Raw genomic sequence first — 13,602 nt, 5'->3', positions numbered from 1 at the left:
TAAGAGGCCGTGGTGGATGTATAAAGCTGCGTCTTAAAGTTCGCCTTCAGATGGGCGAGACATCTTGGAAGATGTTGGAGACGAGACGTTAGGAAGCAGTTTTATCCAACCACCACGGCCTCTTAGCCTAGAAGTTTTAACTGAAGAAGACGCTGGTCGTGAACGCCTACATTGTGTGATTACACAGCGGCCTGTTCAATTAATATGAAATTTGTCATCATTATACAAGAATATGATGAAGAAGAGTTAATGGATCCAGTGTGAGTATTATGCTTCAGTTACTTGTAAAATTACAGTGGGTAATGTTCATAGAAGGGCAATTACTATGATTTGAAAAACAATGTTTATACAGGTGGATACAAGAAAAGTACACATAGTGTTAACTTCATACGAATAACTGAAGCATTCAGTAGCTGTATACTTTCCCAATAATACAAAATATTTACAAAAAGTTGTACTATAATTTCCAATAAACAAGTTAGGTACATAATGACATGAAAGCGAAACATAAAAATTATAGCAGTGTTCTCAAACAATATGGTTTATACGACATGATACCAAAAAACTCAAATTAGTTCAAAATATTCTTAGATGCAGAACATAGTTATTGTTACAGTTGACTAACTTTGCTTTATATATTTAAATATATTTACTTTATATTATTTATTATATATATTATATTATTTATTAAATAAATATATTTACTTTATATATTTAAATATTATTTGTGGAAGTATTAAAGGAGACAGATCGTCCAGTTGCATTCAAATCATGATAAAAATGATTCCAAAATGACAAAAAATTTAGTGAAGTAGACATGTCACTCAGTGTTGTGAACCTAAATGTATGTTTGCATTCATGATGCAAGAGAAAAAATGAAAACACATTTAAAATGTGACTACGCCTATTCCGGCTGTTTTATTTCCAGACCATGTCCTCGTAGACATATTGTAGAATCAGGTATATCTTCTGAAGAAGGCTGAATTACTTGGGCTGAAACCTAGGTAAAGGTTGGTTTCACTACCACAATCGAGGCTGATAGTTTCTTATACATTAGATTATCACGATTGCTGAATTGGTTCCAATGTTGAAAGTACTATAACAGGAAAGGACCACTGCACTGGAAGTTCTGGATGATGGACAAGTGTTCAAGAATCACAGCACCAGCCGCCTCCAACCTCATCTCTGAAGTATTTTGAAGTTTCCACTGCAGCATTCTCCATCACAGCCTTACACCACATGGACAGTAAGACTTGTTTGCCGTCACGGTAGCCACCAATTGTTGATGATGGCTTCCATAATGTCAGGTTAAGTCAGCCATGTGGACTTGATGCGTAAATGATTGCTATATTCCCATTCATAATATGTTGCCTATGTGACAAGCATCACAGTTAGTGTCCAAACCAGGTTGTCCAGGCACAAAACTGTACACCTTGCCTTTATGCAATGGTTGCCAATGAACTGTGATTCTACTTTTAAATTAATGTGACTCGTTATCAACGTAGTGCAATCATGACTTGGCAGCTTAGTTCTTCTTATTATATGACACACTGGCTTCGCCTTAGCACCCATCAAACACCGTCTTCTGCACTGCAATTAACAGTGTTTCCAGAGGTAGTATTGTTCGGCATATAATGGGACAGCTTGCCCGGTGGCCCATTTGTTATGGCTCCCTTGGGTCTGCAGCAGCTCTCAAGGTCTCATTTGCATGGCAGCAGCATCGCTTACTGCGTAGACAAGGCGGTGCAGGCAAAGCCATCCAAACAACTGCTTTCTGACCAGTGGCTGCATCGACGACCTACCACCTGGCATTCTCTGCAGTAGGCCAAGTGTGGCGCACAGGATTAGGGGGTCCACCGCTCAGCCATTCGCTCGGTCAGTGATCCCTCGTAGGGGCGCCTCTCATGAACACCACACCACCGGAGACGAATAGCTAAGCAGCCTCGCAGAGCAGCTCCTAGGTGCCTCGCTCAACCTGCTGATGTCCATCATTCACTTCCGGTCTTGTGGCTTCATAACAGTTATAACAGGTTCATGTACGACATTAGAAACTTGTAGTTACCATTATCCTAACATTAGCGAGGCTTGTGTTACCATCCTCCTCCTAATTTTACAAAATTTGGAGATTGTTACAAAGTTTCTTATTGTAATCTACATTGAAAGAAAGCCACTCACTTCTTACATCATACCTACTGACTTGATCTAAACTGGATGGAAGAAGGAAGTATAAAAGGCGTTCCAGTGAATATTAATCTCTACCATCATTCTCGTGCGTAAAAAAGGGAGAGAGAGAGCGAGACAGATATTCATTCCACCTTCGCCTCATGTATACATTATTTCTTACTCAGTTCTATTTATGCTAGCCAAATATCATAGCCAATTTTTCCGTCTCATATCCTATATGTGGTTCTGAGTAGACAAGACGGGTTGCTGACGCAACTACTTAGATCTGAAGATAATCAATTGTGATCGAAATATGTAATCTAACTAAAAATGTGCAACTGAGACAGAACAAAAATGAACGTTATCTTAAAGATCTATAAAGTTGCTGAATCTCATGAGACAACTAGTTGACTATAGCTAAATTTTAATTATTTTATCTACGAACAAAGCGACAGCAGTTTGTTTCCTTCTCCCGTTTCTGGCAGTGGCGCGGTGCGTGTAGAAGTGTCTTCTTTGTATTATTTTTTGCCAATAATGATGTTTCAAACTTGGTTTCATTTTGTAGAAGACTAAACTCTCAGTTGCCCTGTTTTAATTGTACAGTGCAAGTAATTACTGACAATTTAAATTAAGCTGAAAGCGACTTGCTTGGTGATGCAATGATCGAGCGCCATATGCACTTTATCGTTAGTTATTGTATTATTATAAAGTCAAACTTGCATCAAACGTTTTCCTAACCAATAACGACTATTTTGGCTTGAATTTAATTTTAGCTATAAAAGCCAATGTATTTGATTTATTTAAAGCGAAAAATAATAATTGCATTTTCCTTTTTTTCCGCCTTTGAAGGTAATCCTTCCGTTTGAGACATCATGAGACCCTTGAACTGGAAACGTAATCAAATAACACGAAAGTAGCCATTTCACCCCTGTCTCTATCTATCTCCATCCACACTTCTCTGTCCATCACCCCATCCTAATAGCAACTTGACGGTTCTTATCCCACTGTATTTATTTTCAGATAGTAATTAACATGAGCACCAAGTGTGACGGCTTAAAGTCAAGTGCTGGCAAGCCGGTGGTGACCGATAGAGCAGAGAGGGCTGTGATATGGCGTCAGCCAATCGCACGCTGACCGACCTCTCTCCAGGACGACAACGCGACAGCAGCGACCTCTATGCGAAGAGGACATAAGCGACGCGCCCGACTGGTTTCGACCCAGTTGAAGAGCAGCTTCAAGATTGGCGAGCTCTATAACAGCATCGACGCTAGTTACTTTGCTTGTACAATTTATGTATCGTGGACTTAGGATTGTTTATACTGAAGAATATTGCCTATTTAGTATGTCGCCCTTTGCTTAAGACAAATCTAACACAAAGTTAAGTATTGTGTTTTTCTTTTGTTATAAAGCACATTAACACGATTTGTTTGAATGCTGTCTAGTGATCCGAGAAAGCAGGATTGCTCGACACCCCCTATTTGACGACTAGGCTGGATTTATCACTTGGCGAAGAGAAGGTGAACGACTCCCATAGCGAAAACCAGCGCCAACAGCCACCACAGATTCTCTGTTTTCTTTTGTCGTGGGATTTTGTGGTTTGCTGGCACCTTACGTCTACCTTGTCTTTTCTTTCCAGGGGTATGTTTTCATCTTTAATGGTGTCTTATAGTGTTTTTGCTAATCAGTGTTTTCAGGTGGGCGTTGCAGAAATTTTCTACGCTTGTGCGCTTATTTTTATTGCTTGTCTTGTCTGTTTATTGCATTTGCATCTTACGCAATGAGCAACCCATCTCTCCCACACACTCCCCAGGCGCCACAACTGCAAGCGATAGATGCAACGCAGATAACACAGATGTCTCATTTCAGACCCAGCAGATCGCCACGCTGCTAAACACGATACTGCAGCTACTCGCCAACCAAGCCACCAGTACAGTGCAACAGGCAACAACCGTAGCTCCGAGTGCGCTACCGCCTGTTTGCCAGTTTAACAAAAAAGACGAAGAGTGGCTCGAGTGATTGCAAGGATTTGATGCCCGCGTAATTGCTCACAACGTAACAGGTTCTGTGAAACTACATTGGTTTTTGTCAAAGGTAGGAAGTGCAGTGTTTCGCCTCATTTAGAAATTGTTCCTTAACGCCACTCCGAGTGAACTTTCCTATGATCAAGTTCTAGATTCGCTAACTCACTATTATGACGAACAAACTGAATGCGGTGGCAGCTATGTACCATTTCTTTCATTGCAAGAAAAGGTCAGAACAAACTTATCGCGAGTGGGTAACATATTTGCAGGGTATGACAAGGAAATTCAAATTCCGATGTGCTAGTGGTGCTTTATATTCAGAAGTTGTGTTGCATGATGCAATCGTGTACAATGTAATTGATGTCAGACTTAGACAACAGATTTTGAAACAGTCAGATCCATCATTCCAGCACGTAGTGCAAATACTAGATCAGTACGATTCAGATGCCGTAGCGGCCGATAAAATTGAGCAGCCACCAAATTGTCGGGTTGAGTCGTCTCTAGCTCATGACTGGCCCGTTAGGCAGCAATAGCTCCCGAGCGCTATGCCGTGTAAACAGTCCCCTACACAGGCGAACAGAATTAAGTCATGCCCGCGGTGCTATTCACGACACACACCCTAAGACTGCCCATCCAGAGAAGCCCAGTGTTACGCGTGTGACAAGAAAGGTCACGTACAGTCCGTATGTTTGCAATGGAACAAACATAAGAATTCTGCCCATTCACAAAAATCTGATCACAAGGCCCATGTAATCGATACAGTGTACTCAAAGCCTGCTGCGGGCATTAGCAAACTAGCAAGCGAAATGTTTTTTCAGTGCTACGCCAGTCCAACAAACTTCTTGTTCATTTAGTATTAGTGGAAAACGTGTGAAATCTCAGTTCGTCACGGGTGCCTCTGTTACGTTGCTAAACCGTAACACATATGTACTGTTAGGCTCCCCACGCCTGCCTAAAACTAGCATGCACCTGACGGCTGACATTCCCATTCTAGGAACATATACTTTGCCTGCCACGTATTGTTCATATTCGTGAACTCTGACTTTCACTCTGCTACAATCACGAGATTGCGCGAACATATTTGGCCTTGATTCGTTTGATTTGTTTGGCTTTCAAATTCAGGACAACGTGTTGTCAGTGCATTCAATGCCAAAGACAGTGTAGCTAGTTGCCCGAAAGAACTCCCTGAACTCTTTTCAGAATCGCTGGTGAACTTAAAGAATTGCAAGATAGCGGAGCTATTGCGCCCATACAAGCAAGTCAGTGGGCAAGTCCTCTGGGTTTGCTCCCCAAACCTACAGGCCGCATTCACTTCTGTGTTGGCTTTAAGTCTACACTCAACCTACAAAATATTGATTGATACTTATTCACTGCCACGCCCAGAGGATCTCATGGACAGATGGACAGATTAGGCGCTTGTCTCTACCTTTCAAAGATTGATTTGCGCGACGCATACCTTCAAATACCATTAGATCAAGAATTCCAAAAAGTGTGCGTTGGGAACACTTATTTGAGTTTGTTTAAATATTTGATTTTGCCTTTTGGCAGTGCTTCCGAATGTGTTATCTCATGCAGGACTAAAGTGTAGATTGGACAAGTGGGACAAGTGTGATTCTCTTTTTTTTTTTTTTAGCCTGGGTTGCAGTATCTACGCCGTGTCATGAATAGTAAGGTGTACATCCTCTTCAGTCACATTTGTTAGCCATACGTGACCTGAAACTTCCTGGCAGATTAAAACTGTGTGCCGGACCGAGACTCGAACTCGGGACCTTTGCCTTTCGCGGCAAGTGCTCTACCAACTGAGCTACCAAAGCACGACTCACGCCCCGTCCTCAAAGCTTTACTTTTGCCAGTACCTCGTCTCCTACCTTTCAAACTTTACAGAAGCTCTCCTGCGAACCTTGCAGAACTAGCACTCCTGAAAGAAAGGAGGTAGAAGACGAGGTACTGGCAGAAGTAAAGCTGTGAGGAAGGGGCGTGAGTCGTGCTTGGGTAGCTCAGTTGGTAGAGCACTTGCCCGCGAAAGGCAAAGGTCCCGAGTTCGAGTCTCCATCCGCCACACAGTTTTAATCTGACAGGAAGTTTCATATCAGCGCACACTCCGCTGCAGAGTGAAAATCTCATTCTGCATACGTGACCTGCCAGTTTCTCGCAATGTCACAGAATGGCAGTCAGTATCAGGGAAAATGAACTATTACATTCCTTTCATACCGAATGCTGCACATATTGCAGCTCCATTGCAACGCTTGCGTCACAAGAACGTCCCCTTTGTTTGGACAGATGAGTACCAAGAAGTATTTCAAAAACTTAAAAATGCATTGCTCAGGGATCGATGCTTGGTTCAGTTTGATCCTGACAAACCAGTTGTGTTGCAAGCTGACGCTTCCTCTTACGGAATCGGTTGCAGTGCTTTCGCACAGATTTGTTGATAAAGACAGGCCTGATGCTTTAGCATCAAAAGTGCTGTCCAAAGCTCAGTGTAACTATTCACAAATAGAGAAAGAGGCATTGGCTATTGAGCGGATCACGAGCCATTGCAGTCCTTGTTTCATCTGATGAAGCCGGTACCCGTACGAACTGCCCAAAAATTGCAAAGATGGGCTTAGTTGTTGTCGCAATGCCAGTACGAAATTGGGTATCATCCGACAGCTCAACGTGGTAATGCGGACACACTTTCACGTCATCCGTAGGGCCCTGATGCAGGCTTCCCTGATACAGGCTTTGACGCTTCTACTGCATCGTATTGTCACGTCGATACTCAAGAGTCGGAATTGCTTCAACCCTTTCCTCTGAACCATAGGAAAATTGCATAGCCGGCAGAAGCTCACACTGATATGAACGTTTTCCTAAACTACATTCGCACATCTTGGCCTCGCCCATTGCATAGCATAAAGAACTCTGTAGTGAGCCGATACTCTCCACTTCGGCCTAGCCTCGCTATACAGAGGAATGGTTCCTGTTCAAAATGACAGGACAGTCACGTGTGTTGATCCCCAAGGCTTTACAAAAAGAAATGTTGCAGTTACTTCACCAAGGACACTAGGGGATTGTTCGTACGAAATAGCGTATTGACAATATTCTTGGCAGGGTACGGACATCCAAATAGAACAGATGACGTCAAAGTGTCACGCATGTGCGGAAATTCAGACCAATCCACCACAAAAATTCTCTGCTTGGCGTAATTCGCAATCACCATGGCAACGTGTGCACATAAACTTTGCGGGACTTTTTTGGAACACTCGTTGGTTGATACTGGTAGACTCCTATAGCAAGCTTCCTTTTGCTGTGCTAATGAACTCGACAACGTTACATAGCACAGTTCAAGCGTTGTCCTCTACTTTTTGATTCGAAGGTTTGCCAGAAGTCGTAGTGTCGGACAACGGCCCTTAGTTCAAGTCAAATGAATTTGAAACATAATGTGGATGCAACGGCATACAGCGTCCAACTAGTGCACCGTTCCATACACAGTCAAACGGCAAAGGGGAACGTTTTGTCAGAACCTTCCAGCATCAGCTGGTCAAACTTCGCACCGCACACACAAGTGATCAAGCAATGCAACTCTTTCTCGCTTCCTATCGTTTGCAGCCACGAGATGGACCATCGTCGGCGGAATTGCTTCACGGCCGCCGCCATCGGACACTGCTCCACCCTTCTCGGCATCCGGCGCCGAAGAAAGGCTGCAAGTATCTTTTCGCGTCGCATGATATTGTATTCTTCAGGGTTTTTAGAGGCTGCAGAAAATGGGTGCGAGGCGAGATCCTTTGTCGACTTCGTGCATGCATGTATCTCATTTCAGGCCCGGACGGATTGCAGCGCCAACATCACAAACAAATTCGGCAACGTGCGCGGTGATCCTTCGATATTTCCCCAGGATTCACGGATCCCCAGGTCAGTGCGGCCACTGTAGCCGCCAAAATGGGTCATCACGATACTGCGGGACGACCCCATGGAGACAGAGCCTTCGCATCCCCCGCCTCCTCTCACCCTACCTACGGAGCTGCATCCGCTCATCAGAGCAGCCGACGCCTTCAACATCTTATGGGCCTCAGGGTGTGGATGCGTACTCTTCCGTGCGTTTTATGGGGACGTTTCCACTAGAGCGAAGGCCGGATGGGAGGGTATGACTGGAAGTCTGACGTCCCCTGCAGCGACAGCTTCCAGTCCATCATGGTGTCCACGCTCCTGCTGCTCCGCCTTTATCGAGCTCGCTATACAATGACAGTCCGTCGTTTCTTTGAGGGGGAGGGCGGATGTTACGGCGTAATGTGAAGCGCCGACGCGCCAGTCGGGAACAGTAGAGCAGAGATACGGCGTCAGGCAATTGCACGCTGACCGACCCCTCTCCAGGACGACAACGCGACAGCAGCGGCCCCTATGCCATGAGGGCATAAGCGACGCACCCAACTGGTGGCGGCCCAATTGATGAGTAGCTTCAAGATTAGCGATTTCTATAGCAGCATCGACGCTACCTACTTTGCTTGTACAATCTACACTCCTGGAAATGGAAAAAAGAACACATTGACACCGGTGTGTCAAACCCACCATACTTGCTCCGGACACTGCGAGAGGGCTGTACAAGCAATGATCACACGCACGGCACAGCGGACACACCAGGAACCGCGGTGTTGGCCGTCGAATGGCGCTAGCTGCGCAGCACTTGTGCACCGCCGCCGTCAGTGTCAGCCAGTTTGCCGTGGCATACGGAGCTCCATCGCAGTCTTTAACACTGGTAGCATGCCGCGACAGCGTGGACGTGAACCGTATGTGCAGTTGACGAACTTTGAGCGAGGGCGTATAGTGGGCATGCGGGAGGCCGCGTAGACGTACCGCCGAATTGCTCAACACGTGGGGCGTGAGGTCTCCACAGTACATCGATGTTGTCGCCAGTGGTCGGCGGAAGGTGCACGTGCCCGTCGACCTGGGACCGGACCGCAGCGACGCACGGATGCACGTCAAGACCGGAGGATCCTACGCAGTGCCGTAGGGGCCGCACCGCCACTTCCCAGCAAATTAGGGACACTGTTGCTCCTGGGGTATCGGCGAGGACCATTCGCAACCGTCTCCATGAAGCTGGGCTACGGTCCCGCACACCGTTAGGCCGTCTTCCGCTCACGCCCCAACATCGTGCAGCCCGCCTCCAGTGGTGTCGCGACAGGCGTAAATGGAGGGACGAATGGAGACGTGTCGTCTTCAGCGATGAGAGTCGCTTCTGCCTTGGTGCCAATGATGGTCGTATGCGTGTTTGGCGCCGTGCAGGTGAGCGCCACAATCAGGACTGCATACGACCGAGGCACACAGGGCCAACACCCGGCATCATGGTGTGGGGAGCGATCTCCTACACTGGCCGTACACCACTGGTGATCGTCGAGGGGACACTGAATAGTGCACGGTACATCCAAACCGTCATCGAACCCATCGTTCTACCATTCCTAGACCGGCAAGGGAACTTGCTGTTCCAACAGGACAATGCACGTCCGCATGTATCCCGTGCCACCCAACGTGCTCTAGAAGGTGTAAGTCAACTACCCTGGCCAGCAAGATCTCCGGATCTGTCCCCCATTGAGCATGTTTGGGACTGGATGAAGCGTCGTCTCACGCGGTCTGCACGTCCAGCACGAACGCTGGTCCAACTGAGGCGCCAGGTGGAAATGGCATGGCAAGCCGTTCCACAGGACTACATCCAGCATCTCTACGATCGTCTCCATGGGAGAATAGCAGCCTGCATTGCTGCGAAAGGTGGATATTTCAATTTCCAGGAGTGTATATAATTTGGACTTGGGATTGTTTATACTGAAGAACATTGCCTCTTTAGGATGTCGCCCTATGCTTGCGACACTTCTCTGTAACACACAGTTAAGTATTGTTTCTTTCCTTTTGTACTAAAACTCATTAATACGATTTATTTGAGTGTTATCTAGCGATCCGAGAAAGCAAGTTTCCTAAACACCTCATATTTGACGACTAGACTGGATTTAACACCAAGTTCGGTTGAAATCGATCAAGGGCTTAGGAGGAGCGTTTAACCTGTGGCTCTACCTATGTACACACAAAACTCATACATTTAGCTTCTGTGACACATATTTTGATACATATTTCACCTACACCTTTAATAAATTTCGCTCTGCAGCTTATTTTTCACGTATCACAATATTTATGACGTCTTTCCCCTGAGCTATGCGTCGTACAAAGGTATAATTTTACAGGTAGATTCAGTGGCATATGTGGATAGTCTGCGAAATGTGTTGGCAATAGAGTTAGTAGTAAAGAAGTAATAAGTTAAAACGTCATACATGATGCGGTAAATTTTCACGCATCTCAGTATATATGACGTCATATTGCCTGAACTATGCGTCGTACAATCGAGTAACTTTGCAGTGTATTCAGTTGTATATAGGATTACTGCCTGCAAAATGTGTCGCGGATGGAGTTAGTAGTAAAGAAATAATAAATTAATAACTCACGTCTGCTGGGGCAGTTTAACTGTGAAAATGTAGTAAGCGATGAATTTTTTCTCCTTTCATTGTTTTGTCGGAAGTGTCAGCGAGAAATGGTTTCTTAAAGGTTTGAAATTAAGTTTGTTGCAGTGCAATAGTAGGTCCTCTCATTCTCAAACACACTTTACCCCAACAGTACTTCTTTCCAGACAGCAAGTAACATGCGAATTAGGTTGTTTCAAATCGATTCAGTAATTTAAGAGGTGATGTGACACTTCGTACATACATACATACATACATACATTTTGTAATGCTAAGGGTTTTCTTCTACCCGAATTTTCATCCCACTCTTGAACATTTCTCTTATTTCTGTCACTGCTTCTTCGATGTATAGATTAAAGACTAGGTGCGGAAGACTATATCCCCGTCTTAGATCTTCAACTGGAACACTTCGTTTTTCGTCTTCCATTCTTATTGTTCGCTCTTGAATCTTTGTACACAGTGTACGTTAGCCATAATCCATCTTTTTCTACAGCTAAATCCTATTTCTCTCAGAATATCGAACGTGTTGCACCATTTTACATTATCGAACGCCATTTAAGGTCGAAAAATTCTATGAACATGTTTTGATTTTTCTTAATATTCCCCTCATTACCAGTCGCAATGTCGGAACTGTCTCTCTGGTGTCCTTACCTTTCCGAAAGACAAACTGATAGTCTTCTAATGGAACCTCATTTTTCTTTTCCATTCTCCTGTAAATTTTGCTTGCAAGCTGACTGTGCGATAGATCTCGCACTTATCACCTTTATCAGCTCTTGCTATCTTTGGGATTGTGTGAATAATACTTTTTTCCGAACATACAATGTATCTCTCCAGAATCACAGACTTTACACTCCAACTTCAACGGTCGCTTGGTTGCCACTAACCCCAATGATTTCAGGAATACCGAAATAATGTCTTGTATGTCTTCTTTCTTATTTGATCTCAATCTTCAAAAGCTCTATTGAACTCTGATTATAATATCAAGTCCGTTCTGTGTTGCATATCGACTCCTATTTCTTTTTCAGTCGCCTTATCAAACAAGTACCAATTGTACAGGCCTTCAGTGCACTCTTTCAACCTCTATCCTCTCATCTCTGCGTTTTTAGAACTACACCTACATCATCATACATACTCTGCCAGCCACTATATGGTGCATTGCCGAGGATGCGTTATATCGTGTAAGGTGGCAAGATTTTGTCACGTACGTGCATAGTTTTGATAATTCCTATTTCATTTACTTAGTATTGGATCGTATTTTAAGTGGAGGTATAGAATTATTAATCATTTATTGGTTAATACTGAGCAGCCTCATACTACCATTTCTGTGGAGGTGCATGCTTTGAGCGTAATTTTGTTCTGACTCTGAACGGGGACCTTCGCGGTCTCCGAAAGCGACACGAGACAAGGGCTGCAGGCAGGGCAGTTTATGGCTCTGAAAAGAAGACTACCTCTCGAGAAGAACGTGGAAATGGGCTTCTCTCGGCAGCCTGCGGTTGGTAAGGCAATGGTGACGAGACGATTCTAAAAGCATAAGATCGTAGAGGCATCTTCAAGCGCCGCCAACAGTCTTTTTTATCATGGAAGAACGCATGAGGAATGCCTGCCACAGAGGCCATTTAATAGTCACAGAAGTTCTCACAGCAGACTCCAAGGAGTATTTCCGCCAAAGATGCAGAAACGTGTCTGGATGGCTGAATTGTAGACGGAGGATTGGTCACAATTTATTGTAGAAGTTTCTACCGAACTGAGTATGAGCTGAAGGCGGTGGGTTGACAGCTTCATGACTCGTAGAATGGGAGGTATTCCGTTTGTAAGGGGTGCGGTGATTGGCCACAAGGAGAGTTCACGATAATGAGGCGTGGTTTTCTGTAAAGCGGACACTGTGCGTCGAGGTCGCTCTCGGGTGTCGATAGAACACACTTCACTGGATAGCGTTTTGAGACACTGCTGTCAAGGAGTCAGGGAACAGTCGAACAGTGTTACCATTAGATTCGAATGTGCTGATTTTGCCACTAGGAGCGGCGTCATTCGTTTCTCTGTGAGGAGGGAAACGGACCTGTGCCTCTCTTTGGAGACGAGGCATTACGAAGTGCTTCTATACGACCATACATTTGAGTCAAGTCTCTGCTCCTGGCTTGTGAACAAGCAGAATTTTTGATTCGTGTCCAGCACTGCATGGAAGCAGCGCTGTTTCGCATCCCCTGTGCAGTCAGAATTTTTAGCTACGCAAGGCACTTCGTATGCACGACTGCCGGCGACGCTGACTACATCGGCGCTGCACAGTTCGTCTTCCCACTACTCAGGTCGGTGCTACACGCACCGCGGCACGGTAGACAGAGAATCTTCAACAGTAAATGTACGAAGTTCCATTTATTTGATCGCAGAGTTCTTTACTGACAATGCCAGTCAGTTGAAGGCTTTCTTAACTACGATGCTAATCAGTATCAATTACTTAAGGTTTTCGTCATATAAACGAGAACACCGGGTCGAGTAATGCATGGTTTGCCAATCTCAAATTTATATTAATGAGTAGGAGTTAACGATCTATGTCTATACCTGTCCAACTGAGACATTTTTCTTTGATAGCTATTTTCATAATATATATATATATTATCAGTACCCAGTTGTTCTACTTTTCCTAGGATTAGACTCCAACTACCGATCCCGATTGAGTTAAAAATGGAGTATCATCATAACTTGGAGAAGGAATCCACATGTTATTCCCGGTTGCAAGTTGTCAGAAACAGAGCTAATTTAATTCATTTTTTAGGCGAAACCACATCGTCGCGAACACGACATTGACAACCATCACACAAATACACGAAAATGGTGATAGCTTTGGAACCACTACGAGTCACTTCCTTTCCTGTTCCACTCGCAAACAAAACGATGGAAAAACGACTATCTATATGACTCCGTAGGAACCCAAATTCCTCCTGCCT

This window comes from Schistocerca serialis, chromosome 9, assembly GCF_023864345.2.
Source record: "Schistocerca serialis cubense isolate TAMUIC-IGC-003099 chromosome 9, iqSchSeri2.2, whole genome shotgun sequence".
NCBI lineage: Eukaryota > Metazoa > Arthropoda > Insecta > Orthoptera > Acrididae > Schistocerca > Schistocerca serialis.
This window is presented reverse-complemented; position numbering follows the sequence as displayed.